This window comes from Euprymna scolopes, chromosome 18 (assembly GCF_053919585.1).
Source record: "Euprymna scolopes isolate OS-2025 chromosome 18, ASM5391958v1, whole genome shotgun sequence".
NCBI lineage: Eukaryota > Metazoa > Mollusca > Cephalopoda > Sepiida > Sepiolidae > Euprymna > Euprymna scolopes.
This window is the reverse complement of record NC_136499.1, coordinates 128,668,206-128,689,051: the sequence shown is the minus strand read 5'-3', so window position 1 is coordinate 128,689,051 and position 20,846 is coordinate 128,668,206. Positions and strand designations below refer to the sequence as shown.

General features: G+C 34.4%; 1 protein-coding gene and 1 long non-coding RNA gene across 11 annotated transcripts in view; one reads left to right on the top strand and one right to left on the bottom strand.

Moving 5' to 3' along the window:
• LOC145297820 (uncharacterized) overlaps positions 1-20,846 on the bottom strand; it is a 237,296-nt gene that overhangs the window by 60,057 nt on the left and 156,393 nt on the right. The gene's annotated exons all lie outside the window — the stretch shown is intronic.
• The window catches only part of LOC145297819 (ceramide glucosyltransferase-like), a 393,652-nt gene that overhangs the window by 302,515 nt on the left and 70,291 nt on the right, over positions 1-20,846 (top strand). The window lies entirely within an intron of this gene.

Here is a 20,846-nt window from a genome sequence, read left to right as displayed (position 1 = left end):
TGACTAGAAACGCATGTTCGTCCCTATTTATTTTAAGGTGTATGTGTGGAGTGGTAACGTCCAGTTAATCGTTCGTACCTAGAATGCACCCTCTGACCTGTGCCGCTTGTCACTCTCTCAGTACAATTGTTCATCAACCCTGATTTATGTCACCAGTAAACCTTTTTGCACTCAATTCGACACAAACAAGTTGGGTTCAACTCATACCACGTTAACCGCATTAATCTGACACCCAACAAAACTAAATTAATTTTTTTTAAAATGGTCTCCTTGTTTGATAGGTGAGTGTGGCTCTGTATGGAGCAGTTCATGTTTCTGAAGGATTTCGCATTACTTTCGACAGAGACAAGCAGTTGAGAAAGGTTGTCATCTTTAGACACCGAGTGGCGGTTTCACATTTACCAATTTACTGCTGCCGTAGATGACTAAACATCCTTGCTTCCTGTGAATTGTCCAAAGAGGTCAGGAGATCCAGATACAGGCAGGCTGACTCTCTTTTGCGTTGTTTAATGTATATATAATTTATATAATATTTACATCTGACAATTCTTTTGTTGGTATTCTCAAAATCAATACAGAGACGAATTTCAAAGTATAAGTTTTATTTACAATTAAGCTTCTAATGACAAAGAGAGAGAGAGACGTTATGGAGAGTCTTGTTTTACCCATCTTGTCTTTTTAGCATCTCAAAACCAACTCTGACTATGCTTGCACAAACTGAAACATGTGGTATGTGACATGTCATTCCGGTCCCTGTTTGAATCTTCCGGTGCAAACTTGACCAGTCACAGAGTTTAGCATGTTGTCAAAATGTGAGGATTCAAATTTGTTGTCCACTCATCATTAGATAATTATATAGATAAACATTCTATTGTATAAACGGCTATTCTCTAACAATTGCAAACATCATTTTTTTTCTGTTTTACATTGCACAATTCATAACTTCTGATCTTGAAATGTAAACACTTTGTTTTCATTTAATTACAATTTCGGTCATTTTTACGAAACACCAAAAATGTCGATGACTCATCTGCAATGTGCGTGTTTGATGCGGGTCCGGAACCGGGAGCATGCTTTTTGCACAAGCGCCGGCGGATGGCGGTGATCAGGCTAGCTTTGGTGTTGCTGGTGATGTTCTTGACTTATGACCAAACGAAGTAGTTCAGTGGGTTCAGGTCAAGGGAGACGAGGGGAGCAGTGAGAAAAAGGTACCTAGTCATAGCACTCCTTCTGAAGCCAAGCCTGGATCTCTTTGAACTTGTGGGCCGGCGCTGAGTCTTGCTGCCACACCCAAGGTCTGCCAGCAGCCACCTTAACCAGGGGATCACCACACTCTTCAGCACATCCAAATGCACTTTGGTATTGACTTTCAAGCTGATTTCGAAGATGTGAGGTGACATGATGTGGCCCTCACTTGAAACGACACCAAAGACCATAACCATGGCTGGAAACTTTATTGAGTTGTGCTCTCAAGCAGTGAAACATCCAGATTTGCATGTCGAAGTTGCTGGCAATGTTGTCCTGTAGTCATAACTTGATTCGGTTGAGAACATGAGTTGTACAGCAGCGCATTTTCAATCTCGCTCAATAAACATTGTGTCACGTTTAACATAATATAATTGAAGGCGTTTATCGCTTTTGGGATTCGTACACAGCTGATCTGCAACAAAAGAAAACTGGTTTTTATCAAACTGAAAATTTTAATCACTTCATATGGCCACCTGATTGCTCCAGGGGATCACCACACTCTTCAGCACATCCACGTACACTTCCGTGTTGACTTCAAGCCGATTTTGGTGTTGTGAGGTGGCTTTTTGTGCGTGAATAAATTTTCATGAAAATGGAAAATTCCTTTGGAATTGTAGAAATCGCCGTGATTTACATGACCAAATCATCGCAGAACGTGTGACGATTGCTATCAACCATCAAATGGTCTTGACCATCTGATGACTTAGTTCTGAATATGATTTTAAAACACATCCAGTGATGAGGCCCCATTTGGGGGCTGTGGAGTTGCCCCTTGGTTGCCATTGCTCCCAGATTCACTTTGGGCCCCAAAATACCAACATCTATTAGGGCATCTTGTGCTACTAGATCAGGCTGCCCAAAGATATTGGCTTCCTGACCAAAATGCAGCAAACATTACAGGCAATTGGGGACTGCCTGTGAATTTTATATTCCCTCGACAATTCCTTCTGTGGAGGAATCTGGTTCAAGTCTCTGAGGGTGAATACCATACAATCTGATGACTTCCGTAAGTTTATGAAATATCTGACATTTATTTCACGGCATAAGATCATATGTATAATCTTTATAAAGCCACCATCTGATTATGTATGGTGTATTATTGCCGTATCCGGGCTAGTACACCAACCTCTTATTAGATGTGGTCAAAAAATGTATCTGACCTAATAGGTCCCACAACTGTCGCATCACCACAATGTGCTTGTTTTATAAATATTTCCACAGAATGTGCTCCAGTGAACTTTGTGCACTTGTATTCCCTCCACAAAAATACCAGTCACTCAGTATTATAAGATTGAGAATCAAGAGTAAGTGTAGTAATTTAGAGAAAGACATGACATCCTCCCCTACATCTCGGTGTAGTAGCCAATGCAATGACGATCAAAGATGTGGAGAATCAAGAGTAAGTGGAGTAATTCAGAGAAAGAAGCGGCACTCTCTCAGGGCTCTACGGACAACTTTATTTTTAGTTGACCTTTGACAACTAAATATTTTCCGTTTACTAGCCAAATTACATGATTTTTGGAACATGACGTCTTTGTTCTGTGATGAGTACTGACTTCATAAAGATTTTCCTGTATGTAAGTGTAATTTTAAATATGCACCAAATTTTATGTTGAGACTTGGAACGTATAAAAACTTGATTTTTTTGTTTTTAAAACAACCTCCAATAAAAAAAAAAAGTATTTTTTTTTTTTTTATTGAAAACATGTAATTTCACAGACAGAGGAAGATTACATCTGGACAATAGAGCAAGATGTGCGCAGAACAGAAGACTTTTATAGTATGGTCACGTTGAAAGAATGACTAAGAGTTCTTGGGTTTATAGATGCAGAACAGTTGAGGTAACAGGGTCAGTTTGTAAGGAAAACATGAAAGGAAGTGTTAACGGGGTAATCTACGGACAAATTTATTTTTAGTTGACATTCGACAACCAAATATTTTTGTTTACTGGCCAAATACTCCAAAAATCACGTATGTTCAGCTAATAGCTGAACATACGTGATTTTTGGAATATGATATTTTCATTCGTTGACGAGTACATAAATCAAAGATTGTTTTTGTGTTTTCTGTATTTTTTTTTAATAAGTGTAATTTTAAATATGCACCTAATTTTTTATGTTGAGACTTGAAGGTATAAATATTCGAATTTCTTCAGATTTTTTTTTTTTTTTGTAAACAACCTTCATTAAAAAAAGTATATTGTTCTATTAAATCTTTTATTGTCTGAATAATTTAAATTTGCTCGTTTTATTTTTTTTAAAAAGCGTCTTCTTATTTCTAGTCGCAATTTGGAAAAATCACTCGCAAATGCAACTGCTTAACTCGTAACATAAAACCTTGCTTTTGATCCACCCGACTAGCAGGAAAATCCCACCCCTTCATTATAGAGGCCTCTAAATGCAGGAAGATTTTCTAGCCTGATATTTTCTTTGAGCCACTTCCTATTGAAATTAACTTATTGCTCCCTGTTTCTCTGATTGCACCAACATGCAAAAATTTAAGTGTAATGTGAACAAATACCTTGCTGCAGAACCCCCCATCCAGGTTGCCCCATATAAATCTGTCCCCTATCATAGTAGCCATTTACGCTTTACTGCCAATTTTTTTCATTGTTTGTAGAGAACAAAAATAGAAAAAAAAAAAATGCCCTGATTGTCGGCTGGTTACATATGTGATTTTAGTGTGACATTAGAGAGACAGTTTACACCGTCAAACCTCGCAGGGCATGTCACAATTGCCACGGATCCTTAGATATCGTTCTTGACCACCTGGTGACTTTTGTCACATTTGACATATCTGGTGTCTATTTTTCACGATATAAGGTCACGTGTATACTGCTGTTGATTGGTATCTGTTCACGTAAGTAAATTTTTCGACTTGGGCTAGAAAACCCGAGTGACAACGAAAATAAAATCTGAAAATGATCAGTCGTTAAACTTTATGGCTGCCAAAAACAAAAAAAAAAACATCTCTTTTCATTGGTTGCCCTTTTCCATTTCAATATGATCAGTGGTGACATCGTTAGATCAGGTAGAGGATGAGTGATTTCATCTCCAAACTGTCAGTTACCATTGAAATTTGATCCCGTGCTTAAAATTGTTTTGTTAGATTAGGTAAATGATAGTGTTTGTCTATTTTAGTGCTGATACTAACAGATATCAGGCTGTCTGAAGATATTGGCTTCCTGACCGAAACATTGGTGTCATTGTTTTTTTTTTGTTTTTTTTTTTGCTCCTTTCCTTTTGCAAAACTCAATCATGTTCTGCAAAGCCGAAGACAAAAGCAACAATTTTCTTCTACAAAACAACCAAACCAAACACAGTGAATAAATATTTGGAGATATAAACATGTTCCAGCATAAAATCTTTTCCCAAAATAATTGAACCCGAAAAGGTTTGGTTTGCCTTAAAACAAACCAAACCAAATACCATGAATAAATATTTGAAAATATAAAGAACTTGAAGCAAAAAATCTTTTTTCCCAAATTATTAGATTCAGCATTAAATAACCTGAAAATAAATATTTGAAGATATGAATCACTTGAAGCATAAAACTTTTACTAAATTGACTGAATCTGAAAAGGGTTGATATGCCGTAAAACAAAACAAGGTTATCCTGTAGGAGGCGTCTCCCTGAACTACTTTTGCTGTTTCTCACTCTCATGTCCCTATTCCGAATTCGTAGCAGTGGGCCGATATCAGTGGATTTATTTTTCTATCCAAATGGTCATTAATAATGTTTTTTTTTTTGTTTTTTTTTGTTTTTTTTTTAATGCTTAACATATTTTTTTTTGTTTTTTTTTGTTTTTTTTAATGCTTAACATATTTTTTTTGTTTTTTTTTTGTTTTTTTTTGTTTTTTTAATGCTTAACATATTTCAAACTGATATAAATTATTGCACAAAAAAAATTAAATCAAAACAAAAATCATTTTTCTTATTTCGAATTATTTAATCAATTCCATTTTTTTTAATTGATTACTAAATTTAAAAAGCTTTTCTTTTTAGTATTTTCAATTTAAATTTAGTTTTTACAAAATTTTTGTTTGATAATTTGTTAGAATAACTCAAATTTAGTAATTAAGCAAACTTTCTAACTGTTCATTTCATTGCCATGAGATTAATAAAACCCTGCCGCCTCGACACCAACTTAAAAGTCTCTCGTCACTTCCCGGTGTGCGTTTTTCTTTCTGCTCCACTACATGTCGCTGTAGCCGTTTCTCGTCTTAAACTTTACATGTCCATCTTTTTCGATGTGCACTTTGCTTCTATCGATGATGTGCTGTCCTTTTTTTCTTTTTCTTCTGATGCAAACCCGCACACACATCCTAATTTGCATATATGCTTTTTTTTCGGCTGCTGCTGCTAATATCTTCAAAAGCCAACTACCCTAGAGCTCCTGCTGCTATTTTCCTATGCGCTCTGTTACATTTGTACAGATGTCCAAAAAGTTACTGAAGGGTTTTAAATTCTTTATATTTCGATATCTTTCTGTAATTTTAACACAATCTGACAAACACATTGGGAAATTTAAAAAAAAAAAAAAATCTCTAAATTCAAATAATTTTTATTTATGAAAAATAATGTCTTTTAAATGTTGCCTATTTTCAGCTTTGCATATTAACGCTCCTTCCAAAACATTATTCATGACAGATTGCAGAATCTCTGGATTGCGATTTAACCCTCTTATTTCTTTTCTGGTGTTTTCCTTCAATTCTTGCAGGGTTTGGGGTTTGTTAACATAGGCTCTTTCTTTAAGATGTCTCCACAAGAAAAAGTCTCGAATTGTGTTGAGACTTAGGCTATCTCTTACACGGAAATGCCGTCGATAAGATCTTTAAGTCTAAACAATTGATCCCTGATTTTGTTAAAACAATTTTACAACTTGCGTACGTTGTTCAATGCTATACTTATTTATAATTAATTTCGAAAATATTATTTGTAAAATATTTGAAATAAAGAAAAGCATAATAATTGGTAAAATGATAGATCTTCAACCCTTCAATGACTTTTTGGACATCCTGTATTATACTGTTTGGAATGTGATTTAAATGGTCAAGATGCACATAATTATATTTTTAAGCAATTTTATTGACAAAACAAACAAACAAACAAACAAAAAGTTTAAAATATAAGATAACTGCATCCCCCTACCAAAATAAATATGGCCACACTTCGTTACTTTTATCTCTCTCGCACCCGTAGCCCTCTTCTCCGCCAAACGACTGTTGAACATTCGGTAGCAAAATACCACCGTTGGTTTGACCTGGTATTTGTGAAGGTGAAAAATCTGTTTTCTTTTTATTTTCTGTGTGGTTAGATGTTACAGAAAGTGACGGCCGAGGGGAGCATGGGAGGAGGAGGAGGAGGAGGGGAGTCAGAGTTCAAGGTGACAAAAAAATGTGCAGATCTTTTTTTTTTTTTTTTTTTTCTGTTGTTGCAACTCTTCGTCACATGCTGCTGTCAATAAAACATTCTTTGTTGTACGTGAAACAAACAAACAAACAAACAAAGACTTCATGGAGGTCTTTTTGTTTGTGTCACCAAATCACGTTTCATTCATAAATGACTACCATTGCTAGTTGCCTTCATATTGACACATTCCGTCAGCGGTGAGAAAATACCTACATTTCTCTCTTTCTTTCCCCCCCTTTGTATGTGTCTCCCCCCTCCCCTTCCTCTCTCTATTACTTTCTTTTTCTCTTGCTCCCTCTCTATTTAATCCGCGCTTCTTTCCAACAATTAATTTTTTTTCCCATTCAGATAAATTGAGGCATTCGTTCATGCATTTATGTGTATACTCTTCATTCTTAAACTAATTAACCGATCATGCATTTTAATACACAGCCGCTAGGCGTAAGGGTTACTGATGTGAGGTATATTTAGTTCAATGTAGATTTACGCAAAAGAGGCCAGGGAGTGGAAGGCATTTATGAAAATTCCGATTTTTATAAAACAATATTTATTAGATATCAGTTAATAAATATTTCACAAATTTCAGTTTCTTTAGAATATTTTTTTAATTGGATTAGACACACAACTCCCCCCCCCCCGTTGCAAAGTTTAAATATTTCAGATTTGCATTAAATTTGATCCAGAGTCATTAGGCACTAATAAAATCAGATTCCATTTAAATTTAAAATCAATATAGCGGCTTCAAATAATAAATATAAATGATAAAAAAATAATAAAATGAAATTTTTTTTTCTGATTTTATTTCAGCCTTTGGGTCTAACAATGTGTTTTATATAAAAATAAATAGTTTTTATAACTTTTTGTCTGGCAAATAATTTACACCGCTAAACTATACATTTACCAAAATAAAAAAATAAACGCACGCATTAATGTTTATAAACTTTTTTTTTTAGGTTCACAAAATCGTGAGTTTTCTTAGGACAGTGATCCCTTCTGCCGAAATATCTGGTGGAGAGGGTATCACATACTTCTTTTTGGGGGCGATTACATTTACATGTTTTTATCCGTTCTTTTATTTTTAAAATTGTTGTGGGGTTATCCACGTTACCCATGATGGAAATGATTAGTATAGCAGGTGCGTTTCAAACAGAACTTCATGTCAACCCAGGCAACGCCGGATACCCATGCTAGTATATACTAAATAGAAACCTTAAAAAATATAACAATAATTCACAAAAATACGAAAAAAATTGAAATTAGTTAATATAATTTCATTGTAATCTAACGCAAAAAAAAAAAAAAATGGCAGAATGTGTCGGTTGCATGAACCAGGTTTTTGCTGTGTTTTGTAAAGTGAACATCTGATGAGTATGTGACTAAAAATGCAACAAAGACATAATTTTGCAAACTTGGTAGTCGCAAATGAACAATATTGTAATGCTTACCTTGTGAAAAGTAATACATGACCAACTGAGGAAGAAAGATTAAAGAATCTACATACAATCTAAAAAAGTTTTTTTTTATGTAAAATTTACGTATTTTAAGTGTTCCTAAATATCTAAATGCACCTTTACGCGTTTGTGTGTGTGTGTGTGTGTGTGTGTGTGTGTGCGTGTACATGTGTAATATTTGTGTGTTCCTTTATAGAAAAAAAGATTAGAGAAACTACATAAAATTTAAAGTGTTTTCTTGTGTAAAATTTTTCAGAGGAAGACGATGGAAGTGTTCCCAAATCTCTAAGTGCACCCCTAAAGTGACTATTGAGCATATTTCGTCGACGGTGAGGGAGGGGGTAGTATTTGTCAAAGAAAGATAACACTGGAATTTAAATATATTTCTTCGAGAAATGACTTGGCATTTTCTTTCAAGATTATTTAACGTTTCTTGGGCTTCTCTTCAGACTAGGGAAGTGGAGGGGAAGGCTAGAAAAAAGATATTACAGCGTTGACATTTTTTTTTTCAATCCTACATTGAATGAAATTGCTGACGTCATTAGTCACTCGGCTGCTATCTTTTGATCTCTTGACAAAATTATCGCAACTGACTCTAAAAGTTCCCACCGTGTTTGAAATCTTTTTATCAAGTCCACAGAGACATGTAAACATGTTTTTTTAGTGCAGTTAAAAGCAGACCGACGTTTGGGTGGGCTAATCAACAATAGCGCTTGATCTAACTTTACACAAAGAATCCTCTGTGCAGTTTTGGTGCTTAAATCTGTAGTTTGAGACCTCAATCCCAAATTTGAGTGCATTGATGAGTAGTTAGGGTTAGGGTGCGTGTTTAATGTTCATAAATTTGAAGTAAGAATGAATATATATATATATATATATATATATATATATATATATATATATATATATATATATATATATATATTGCTTTTTCTAATATCGTTTTTCCAATCATAATAATCATTTCTGTAAAGTCTGATGAAGTTACTGGGTCGTTGATAAGATTCGGTAACCGAAACGTGTAACTAAGCAGATGAAACCGTTTCATCTGCTTAGTTACACGTTTCGGTTACCGAATCTTATCAACGACCCAGTAACTTCATCAGACTTTACAGAAATGATTATTATGATTGGAAAAACGATATTAGAAAAAGCAATATATATATATATATATATATATATATATATATATATATATTACTGTGTCATCCTCATACAGTACTGTTTCGCTGTTTCACAGCTCATGAGTGCGGCTAGACAGACAACTACCTCAAGCCAGGATTGAAACAAATCATCAGTGCAGGGTGTCACGATTACAGCCGAACCAGAGATTCAAACCCAGCCACAAAGCTATCTGACTCCATTAGAAAGGAACAAACCACACGGCCATGAGAAATATCGTTAAAATGTAAACATTTATTATCAAATGTCATAACATTCATCGATAATAATCTAATGATTATGACTTCATGATCTGTACATGGGAGCTTAAGTGACCGACTTTCATTTCAACTTTGAAGTGAACAACGATAAGAACCGAGTTCTTAGAGAGGCTGACACATATATATATGAAGATTGCAACGTCTTGTCAGACGAGTGCCACTCCCTCAGGCACTTAAAGTCCATGAGCCCAAAAATGACTTCCATCACAACAGGACCATTTTTATAGACAAATCCCTGAGGAAGTATCTATACACAGATGATGTTACAGAGTCTTAGCTTTGTACGACAGCTAAGTCTTTCTCTCAGTTCAAAATGTTGAGATCCAGCAACAAGCAAGAGCAAGATAGCCAGCAACAAGTTAAACTGCAGACCAGCTTAATGCGGGTACTGGTCTTCCGCTTTATGTTTTTTTAAATCAGAGATTTGCTTCTCCTAGAAAGGTTGCCTTCACCACGGCTTACGGGAGCCCTCTCCACCCCAACACACACACATACATACACACAAACACACACGGTGCTAGTTGGCCGTTGACCCCGAAAAAGGGTTCATTCACCCTTTGGAAGGTCTTGTTTTTAATCCTTCAGGGAGACTTGCCACCCTCCTCACCAAACAAGTTATATATAATGTATGATTACTTCATGTAATCACAAAAATTAATATACAAAGATTATATGTAGCAGCCAACCGCCGCTACTAACAAGCAGAGCGACTTCTCATAACTTCGAGATTTGAAATCTATTTCTCCCTGGCTTGTCTAATCACAAGCCAGCTCCCAGTCACGTGACGGAGTATATAAAAGGCAAAATCACAAACCCTTCTCTCTCTTTCTCTGTGCTCTGCCAAGAAGCACACCTCGCCTGGAGCTTCAGCCCAAGGCTGAACGTGAGTATTACAAACTAGCTATATTTCTCTTCAAAACTCCTACTTGCTTCCACGTGCCGTACCCAAACGAACATTCTTTGTCATACTAAAGAACTTTCCTCGTTGATACGGCTCACTCACACTCATGACAACACGGCAACGCACTGAAGTCTTTGCCCCCTTTCTTTCTTTTAACCGGCTTCCTTTGTACCGACGGCTACTAGATATAAACACTATTGTTTCCCTCAACACGCCGGCAATATATTAATTCTGTCTTTAAATACATGAAACACTTTTCTTTCTATCAACAAACTCTTCACTATTATAATACACATGCGCGTATGAACAATGAACTCTCTTGCTAATACGTTTCCCTCTTGTACTCTTCTAATAAAGCTACTAACTAAGATAACAAATAAAGTTTATTAATATAGAATGAAGCTTCCATTTCGTTGTCTCATTTCTATATATAATTTTATGTGTGGATTTTCAGTATTTACTTCAACAGTGCTCAATACATAGGTAGAGCTAGGTAGTAAGATGAAAATTACCATGTATATTTTTATAACTTATTAAACTTACTGTGTGTATATATATATATATGTAATAGCAAAAGTACCCGTCGTTGACTGGGTTCAAAAACAGCCTACAGAAAATGGACTCTGATTTATGAAAGTATGATAGGTTATGAAAAGGAAGGGTTGTAAAGAGATAGCTTCGAATTTGGGGGTATCAAAACCAAATTAAAATATGATGAAAGTAAAAATAAAATAGATAAACCCCATAATTTATTATACCATACCTGTTCACACTGAAACACTTATCACAATATTCTGTAGATCTATATTAAAAAACCTTGTTAAACTTTGTGACATATTTCCATTCTATGGAGGTCAGGTGCGAACGAACACCCCATAATTTTATTATACCATATTTCTTCAAACTGAAACATAATTATCAAAGTATACTTACTCAGATAGATATGAAAAGTCTTTATTAAAGTTTGTGCCTATTTTCATTCTGTGGAGGCCAGGCACGAACGCGGACCCCACAATTTTATTATACCATCCCTATTTAAGTTAAAACATACTTATAGATGTACATAATAATACTTTGATATCAAAAACACTTGTAAAAGTTTTTTTTGTTTTTTTTAATTTTTTATTTCCATTCTGTGGAGGCCATGCGCGAATGCAGACCCTGCAATTTTATGATACCATCCCTATTTAAGTTAAAATATACTTATCAAAGTATTATTATCTACATCTATATCAAAAACACTTGTAAGCGTTTTTTTTTTAATTTTTAAATTTTTTATTTCCATACTTTGTGGACCAGGCGCGAACACAGACCCCACAATTTTAATGAATCATCATTATGCCAGATTAAGCATACCCATTCCTGTGTCTCGATACATCTTCTATCATTATATGTGATCAGTTTTCTATAATAGTCAACCATATAGGAGCCTATTCGTGACCAGACACACACACAGACGTTCAGCTTATATATATATATATATATATATATATATATATATATATATATATATATATATAATCGGCTCCTATAAGAACTCTGTTCTTATTGCTGAGCACTCTAAGTTGAAATAAAAGTCAGCCGATCAGTCACATGCACTAATGAAGATGTTATAATCATGAGATCACTCTAGCCGTCTAGACATTTATATAAATGCTAATTTCAACTGTTAACGTTGGCCGTGTGGTTTGTTCCTTCCTAATGGAGTAAGAGATGACTTTGTAGCCGGGTTCAAATCTCCCGACCAGCCGTAATCATAACTCCTTGCACTGATGATTTCCGAAAGGATGAAACACAAGTGTAGTGTCATTCTGCAGGTCACTAACTTCTATCTCACTTTAGTGAAAGAGAACTAAATCCTTTCCTTCCCAATAGCAACTTGTGTTCAATGAAGAGTGTGTTAGATATTGTTTCGTTTTCAAATAATCTGAAAAGGGTGGATATGCCGTAAAACTTAAAATAAACCGAACTAAAATGGTAATTATGTTGCGCCCATCAAGATTGTGCAAGAGCTCATGGCAGATAGAGAATTAAAAAAAAAAAAAAGAAAAGAAAAAAAACGCTGAGAAGTAAGATTGAACTCAAGACCTTTCGACCTTTACTCCAAGCCACTGACGAACGTGGCAAGCAAATCGTAGACTTTGATAGCATCCGCTTGTTAGTGGAGCAGACACACTTGACAGCCTGTTACGTATTTATGGAAGCTGGTCAGAGATGATACGACTGTGCACGGTCTATTTAAAAAAAAAAAAAAAAAAAAAAAAAGTAGTGGGGATGGGGGTACCTCGCAAGGCGTAATAAGTACTTTCCAAGCTGGAAGAAGGGATGAGGAGAGGTAGGAGGAGGGCGTCAGTCTGGTTGCTCTAAATATGAGATTCTCTTTTTAAACACTATGGCTTATCTAAACATGTTTCTCAGGAAGGCAAACCTTCAGAAGAATAAATAATCTTTGTAACAACCAATGTATACAAAGTTTTTAAAAAAATAATAAAATAATAATTTATTGCAACGTCTTGTCAGACGAGTGCCACTCCCTCAGACACTCATGAGCCCAAAAATGACTTCCATCGCCACAGGACCATTTTAATAGACAAATGCCTGAGGGAGTATCTATACACAGACGATGTTACAAAGTCTTAGCTTTGTACGACGGCTAAGTCTCTCTCTCAGTTCAAAATGTTGAGATCCAGCAACAAGTTAAAATGCAGACCAGCTTAATGCGGGTACTGGTCTCCCACTTTATGTTTTTTTTAAATCAGAGATTTGCTTCTCCTAGAAAGGTTGCCTTCACCACGGCTTACGAGAGTCCTCTCCACCCCAATACACATATACACACACACAAATATACACGGTGCTAGTTGGCCGTTGACCCCGAAAAAGGGTTCATTCGCCCTTTGGAAGGTCTTGTTTTTAATCCTTCAGGGAGACTAGCCACCCTCCTCACCAAACAAGTCTGGTGGGGGAACCAGTTTAGTCGTCGGTGACCCGACCATGAGGCAGGTAGTACTGGGTTACATGGTACCAGTAGCATATGACATAACCTGACATATATATATATATATAAAACTAATTTAGTCACATAAAATTAATATACGAAAGTATAAATTTATGCGTAAACATTAAGTATTTACTTCAAAAGTGCTCAATATGTAGGTAGAGCTAGTTAGTAAGTTATAAAATGTATATGGCGATTAAGCTACACTGAATATTCCGTGTTTCATCCACTCTAGGCGCATAAGCCTGAAGAATCCTAGAGTGGATGAAACGTGGAATATTCAGTGTAGCTTAATCGCCATATACATTCTATAACTTACTATATATATATATATATATATATATATATATTGATAAATGTCACTATTGGAAAACCCTGGCCAAATCATCGCTAAAAAAATCGTCCGCGTCCATCAAACTTAAACACCGAGCTGGAACTCGAAAACGGAATGAAAGGAATACCAGGAAAGATGTATTACTCCCGTTATTATTTTAGTTTTTGTTACCTTTCTTACTAAAATGAAACGAAAGTAAATATCTTTTTTGTAATAATCCGAACACCCATTACTTGTGGCTATGCAGGTAAATAAATGAATAAAATTATTTTTTTTAATGTTTTCCACGCGTACCTATTTTAACATACTTTGTTTCATTTTCAGTGAATTTTATTCAAATACGAATGGAGGAAAAAATAAAAGAATTAACAATTTTATTTTAATAAGAAAGATAACGAAATAATTTGTTCTTACTAAAATAGTAACAGGGATTCTCCATCTTTTCTGGTAATAATAAAAATAAATTTTGTTTTATTTCGTTTTCGAGTTCAGGTTCGGTGTTTAAGTTTGATAGATGCAGACGATTTTTTAATGGTGATTTGGCCAGGGCACATTTACCTTCTTTTTTTTTTTTTTTGTTATTAAGAATATGGTTATAGTCAGCTAACGTACTTCCTAATTTTCTGCGGAGCGCTGCTAGAAACGGTAACAAGACAAATCAGTTTCTTTGCTTTTAATATGTATTGGATACGTTGTTGTTGTTGTTGTTGGTGGTGGTGGTGGTTCTTCACAAGAAGCTTTCACACAGGTCATCAAAGATCTCATTGAGTTGTGATGTTCTCTGGAAACTGAGTGACAACAAGTCTCCCCAGTACTCTCTACCTCTTTCGATAACATTTGCAAATAAATTTGCATTATCGCAACAGCTGCCTGCTATTGATTTCTTGTTGGCAGCAGCTATTGGTCTTTACTGGAATTTGAGTGGCAATAAGCCTCTCCAAGGTCCCAGTTCTCTTCGCACTTATACAGTGGAGGTCTGGTCAGTGCTCACTCCTCTGTCTTTCCTTCTTCCTTGACTACTTGGCTATTTGGTTGCACTCCTTTTTTTGGGGGAGGGGGGTGACAATTATGTGGTGATGGGGGTGGGGTTAGAGAACTTATGGGTATGCAGTTTCAATGTTCTTGGTTCCATGTAGCGTTTGATCTATATATTAATACGATAACGTGTGTGTTCTTTTGTGTGTCACGCTTTCCCGCCAATTTCATTGGGTGAGATTTAATTCTGGAATACACATTAATTCCGGAATACAGATTTACGAACGCTCCAAGCGGCACTCGATTATCGTGTTCTCACTGCTATATTTGTTTTTAATTCTATAAAATTTTAAGTTATTCCGTAGTAAAAAAAAACGATACACAAATCTTTCTGCTGCCGGGCATTATAAGTTTTCGAATTTAAAATATTTGGGACAAAAATTGATGCATCACTGCAGTTCTATCATAAGTTTTGGTTTCGTTTTCGATTATAGATGATCACACTCAACTCATCTATTTTTTTTATTTTGGGAAATCACTATTGTTTTTTAACGGTCATGATTACATTATAAAACAGGGAAAAATAAATAACTCACCTCTTTTTTTATTTTTCTACACTCAACTGTATTGATATATAGACTTGTTTGGATAAATATTTTTGCAGTTTTAACAAAAGGGCTACAATAATATGATGGTGTCTTCATTCATGATGAACACCAACTGAATGCCCAGCAGCAATATATTACATATGAAAGATGCCGCTGTGGAATTTCCACAGGTCTCGCTAGTTATTATTATTATTATTATTAATAATAATAATAGACTCGCGGCGGAGTCACCCAATTGTAGGGATGTGGTTCGGTAGGATAACCAATTTATAATCGGGATTTTTTTTTTTTTACAAGGTGGTCACCACTTATCACGGCCTGGAAGCCACTCAGGGATAAGGGTTATTGCAAGTACAGTACGTTAGTGTGGAGATTTGATGAAGTGTTTACTTAAGGGGGCGGTTCATTAGGAATTTGTTAACGTTGGACTTGAAGACATCCAGGTTGTAGTCAGGTGGGAAGCAGGAGACGGAACAGAGTTCCACAGGCGTGCAGTTCTAAGAAAGAAGCTTTGTTCATGGAATCCATGTTTTGATTTAGGCACAGATAAAGAGTGGGGGAAATTTTTCACAGTGGATTCAGCTAGACGGGTGTTTTTCGTGAAAGATTGGCGAGGGGGGACCAGAAATTGGAGTTCAGACGAGCACCTGCCATGGGAATAATGATAAAACAAGGATAGGCTCGCAACGTCTCTTCTGTGGGAGAGAGGTTGCAGGGTAAAGAAAAGGGCATCCCCCACTAAGCCACAAAGTCTATTTTGTACTCTGTTAAGGCAGGATAGGCTGTTTTTAGCAGCTCCTGCCCAGATATGGCAGCAGTATTCCATCCTTGGACGTACTTGGCTTTTATATAAATAGAGAATTGCATCAGTAGTGAGATATCTTCTGGAGTGGTAGAAGGATCCCACCATCTTTCCAGCGACCTTGGCAACAGTCTTGATGTACGTGTTCCATTTCAGATCAGGAGTAAAGGACAAACCCAGAAGCTTGTCAAAACACGGGGCTTCTCCTAGACGAGAGCCATCCATTTCAATTGATGCCAGACCGTTGATGATGTAAAGACAGGAGTTTGGTTTTAGATGCATGAAAGATAACCAGCCACGACTTCCCCCACTGAACCACGCGCTCGAGATCAGAAGAGAGAGAATCAGAGAGAACTTTGTCATTTACAGCCTTTGATGTGTTGCCGTAGATGGTCGTGTCATCAGCATAGATGTCAACGAATAATTTAAGTATGTGTTTAGGGAGGTCATTGATGTAGATCAGGAAGAGAGTTGGGCCCAGGATTGACCCCTGAGGGACTCCAGCATTAATATTGCAGGCCTCTGATTTTTGTCCATCGACCACTACTCTTATGATTCTCAATTTATAAGATCGTGGTTGCACGTGTCGCAACTTTATTGAAGTTGAAAGTAGGATCCGTGGGATCATTAAAGGCAAATTTTAATAGGATCCACATCATTAAAGGCAAATTTTAGTAGGATCACCGATTAATAGAAAGGTTTCACCAATCCACATCATTAAAGGCAAATTTTAATAGGATCACCGATTAATAGAAAGGCTTCACCAATCCACATCATTAAAGGCAAATTTTAATAGGATCCACATCATTAAAGGCAAATTTTAATAGGATCACCGATTAATAGAAAGGCTTCACCAATCCACATCATTGCGTAAAAAATGAAAATGAAATCCGGAAAATAACGACACTCGACAAAGAACGAGGAATCGCTGTATTAAGATGAAATAAACATTTATTTACGTGTTAGGAAAATTAGTTTAAATTGTTCCAACATAAGTATTTTCTTGTGTGGGATGTTCACAATGAATGATTAATGAAGTGAGAATTGCACAAGGTTTGAAATTACTGATTTTTTTTATTATCAGAGTGCTGCACGCGGGCTTAAAATTAATGTGGTTATTTTCTGAGAAAAACAGTCCAAAAATCTATATAAGTGAATACACGTGTGTGTGTGTGTGTGTGTGTGTGTGCGTGTGTGTGTGTGTGTGTTCGTATCATGAAACAAGTTCGAAATAAAACATTTAAAAGAAAATTTAAATTCTCGTTCGATGGGGTAATTTTCCATGACGGTTATTAAAGTTCATGTGCATTGCACGTAATATCAGGACGTAGGTTTTAATGTCTTACACAGACAGAGTTTTCCTGAACATGTGTTATACGTGAGAAATTGAAGAGGAAACTGGTTTGATTTTTGGTGGGCAAATCATTATATATAGGCCTTCTCGAACGTTCCAGCCCCACCCCACCGCTTTCACCAAGTAACAAAATTGATTTAAAAAAAAAAATTTTTTTACGTTTTCTTTTTTTCACCTGTCTCCCTTTCTCTCTAAATTTTGTAAGTGTTTCTTGTGTAGTTTCTGACTTTCAACCAACACACACACACAAACACATAAAATTATAACTTTCCTTTATATAGCCAACTAAAAAGACCGACGTTGATTGGAATAGAATGACGATTACTACTCCATATTTTTTCACTGTGTGCATAACAATATCTGACTGTTTCTACTGGACCTCTTCCTTTCGTTTTGTCCGCTAATATTATCCGAAAAAAAAATGAAAGGATGAAAAACTCTGAATTAATGTCTTCTACACATGCAATGTATCATTTAGAACCCTGGGGCTCTGTGGGTGAGGCTGAGTTGCCCCGGAAGCCCTTTCTTAAAGAGGACCAAAATCACAACTTCAATCCCAGAATGCAATTTACAATGTTACGAGGATGAAATGTTGAAATTTGGTCCAACTGAACAAAATTGTAAGCTGAGTTCTGCTGCTTAAAAGAAGAAACTCGATGTAATCTCTTTTTGTGACACAGTGTACTCACATCGCTTGGCAGACAAGAATTGCTTTCGCAAAAAAAAAAAAAATGAAAACAGCAAGGGGTCAAAGTTCAAAGGAGTGGAACTTTGCAGTCTCTAGCAAACTATTCAGCAAATTTTGGGTCTAAATATTTGAAATTTTACATAAAGGGTATTCAGACATGCAGCAAGCTTTGTAATCAGTTTTGGGGCGAAAATTTGGCTGACAAGAGGTCAAAATTGAAAGAGTTCACCTTTGGGTCTAAACACTTGAAATTTTAGATGTAGGTTACCTGGACATGTTCAAACTTTTAACTATATCTATATCTATATCTATATATATATATATATATATATATATATATATATATATATATACACATATGCACATAAAGTTATAAACAGTACATAGGGCCCGAGCAAAGCTGGGCTGAACTGCTACTAGGTTATATTTAAAGTTTTATAATGGATTCTACTAGGTTATATTTAAAGTTTTATAATGGATTCTACTAGGTTATATTTAAAGTTTTATAATGGATTCTACTAGGTTATATTTAAAGTTTTATAATGGATTCTACTAGGTTATATTTAAAGTTTTATAATGGATTCTACTAGGTTATATTTAAAGTTTTATAATGGACTCTGCTCCATAGCTGCCTAAAGGGGAATGTAGAGATATGGGACCACTTCCCAAGTCTTCCCTGGAGAATTTTATACATATGATATAAATTTTATAAAAAGATGTATTTATAGTTTTAAGGGGGTTATTCCTTAGATATTTGAAAACATTTCTCTTATCTTTCTCAGTCAAAACACACTCTTTAATATTATTTTCTAATTTTTCTTTCTATAGGGAACACACCAACATAACACACATATATAAAATCAAGCAGTGAAGATTAGGTTTACAACGCAAAAGCTTCTGTAAACTTCAAGTGAATATAAATATTAATATTTATATATTTTAATCCCAACCAAATGAAAGAAGTTCAATGCAATCATTTCATCTTGAAAATAACCTCTCCATGTCTTTTTATCTGGATTTTTTATTTTTTTATTTTTCATTGTTTCAACATTTTTTTTTTTTTTTTTTCAACCTGGATTTTTTATTTTATTATTTTATTTTTTTTCAACCTGGATTTTTAATTTTTTTTTTTTTTTAACCTGGATTTTTAATTTTTTTTTTTTTGCACCTGGATTTTTTTTTTTTAACCTGGATTTTTTATTTATTTATTTTTTTTTTCAACCTAGATTTTTTATTTATTTTTTTTTTTCAACCTGGATTTTTTATTTATTTATTTTTTTCAACCTGGATTTTTAATTTTTTTTTTTTGCACCTGGATTTTTTATTTATTTATTTTATTGAACTTTTTTAACCTGGATTTTTTTTTTTTTCAACCTGGATTTTTATTTTATTTTTTTTTTTTTCAACCTGGATTTTTAATTTTTTTTTTTTCACCTGGATTTTTTATTTATTTTTATTTTTTTTCAACCTGGATTTTTAATTTTTTTTTTTTTTTAATCTGGATTTTTTATTTATTTTTATTTTTTTTTAACCTGGATTTTTTATTTATTTATTTTTTTTGAACCTGGATTTTTTATTTATTTATTTTTTTTTAACCTGGATTTTTCATTTTTTTTTTAACCTGGATTTTTATTTTATTTTTTTTTTTTGCACCTGGATTTTTTTTTTTTTTTGCACCTGGATTTTTTATTTATTTATTTTTTTTTAACTTTTTTAACCTGGATTTTTTATTTTTATTTTTTTTTTTTTGCACCTGGATTTTTTTTTTTGCACCTGGATTTTTTATTTATTTATTTTTTTTGAACTTTTTTAACCTGGATTTTTTTTTTTTTTTTTTTTTTTTTTGCACCTGGATTTTTTTTTTTTTTTGCACCTGGATTTTTTATTTATTTATTTTTTTTGAACTTTTTTAACCTGGATTTTTTATTTTATTTTTTTTTTTTGCACCTGGATTTTTTTTTTTTGCACCTGGATTTTTTATTTATTTATTTTTTTGAACCGTGATTTTTTTATTTTTTTACTTTTCATTTTTACACCATTTTTTTTTTTTTGTTTTCATGTAACGTTGTTTCAATTAATATCCGTACCAGCAAATTCATTCAATTGCTATTATATTTATTTGCTAATATTTTCCTCTGATGAGAAGAACACATTTCTTTGAAACTCTGTGGATTAAGGAAATTTTAATATTTCTTATGTAAGTATTCTGTCGAACAATAAATTCAAGTAAAATATAATTTACAGCCTTAAATTTTTATTTTGCTTACATTGGGTGGGTGCTGTATGATAGCACAGGGGTAGAGATGTAGTGTCAGCTTCATGGTTGTTTTCAATCTCAACTTGTCTAGCCACACTGATGAGCTGTAAACTGCGAAACAGAACTATATGGAGATGACACTAATATCTATCATATATATATATATATATATATATATATATATATATATATATATATAATATCCACTCTTATAGAAAAGTCATTTTGTGTGTGTGTGTGTGTGTGAATTCCTTCACTATAGATTGCAAATTGCATACAAAGCTAATTCATATGTCTGACAGTGTTCTTAGATAGGTTTTATACGGAAATTTATCCGATAAGTATCGAAAATCGAAAAAATCTGATCTTAAAAAATAGT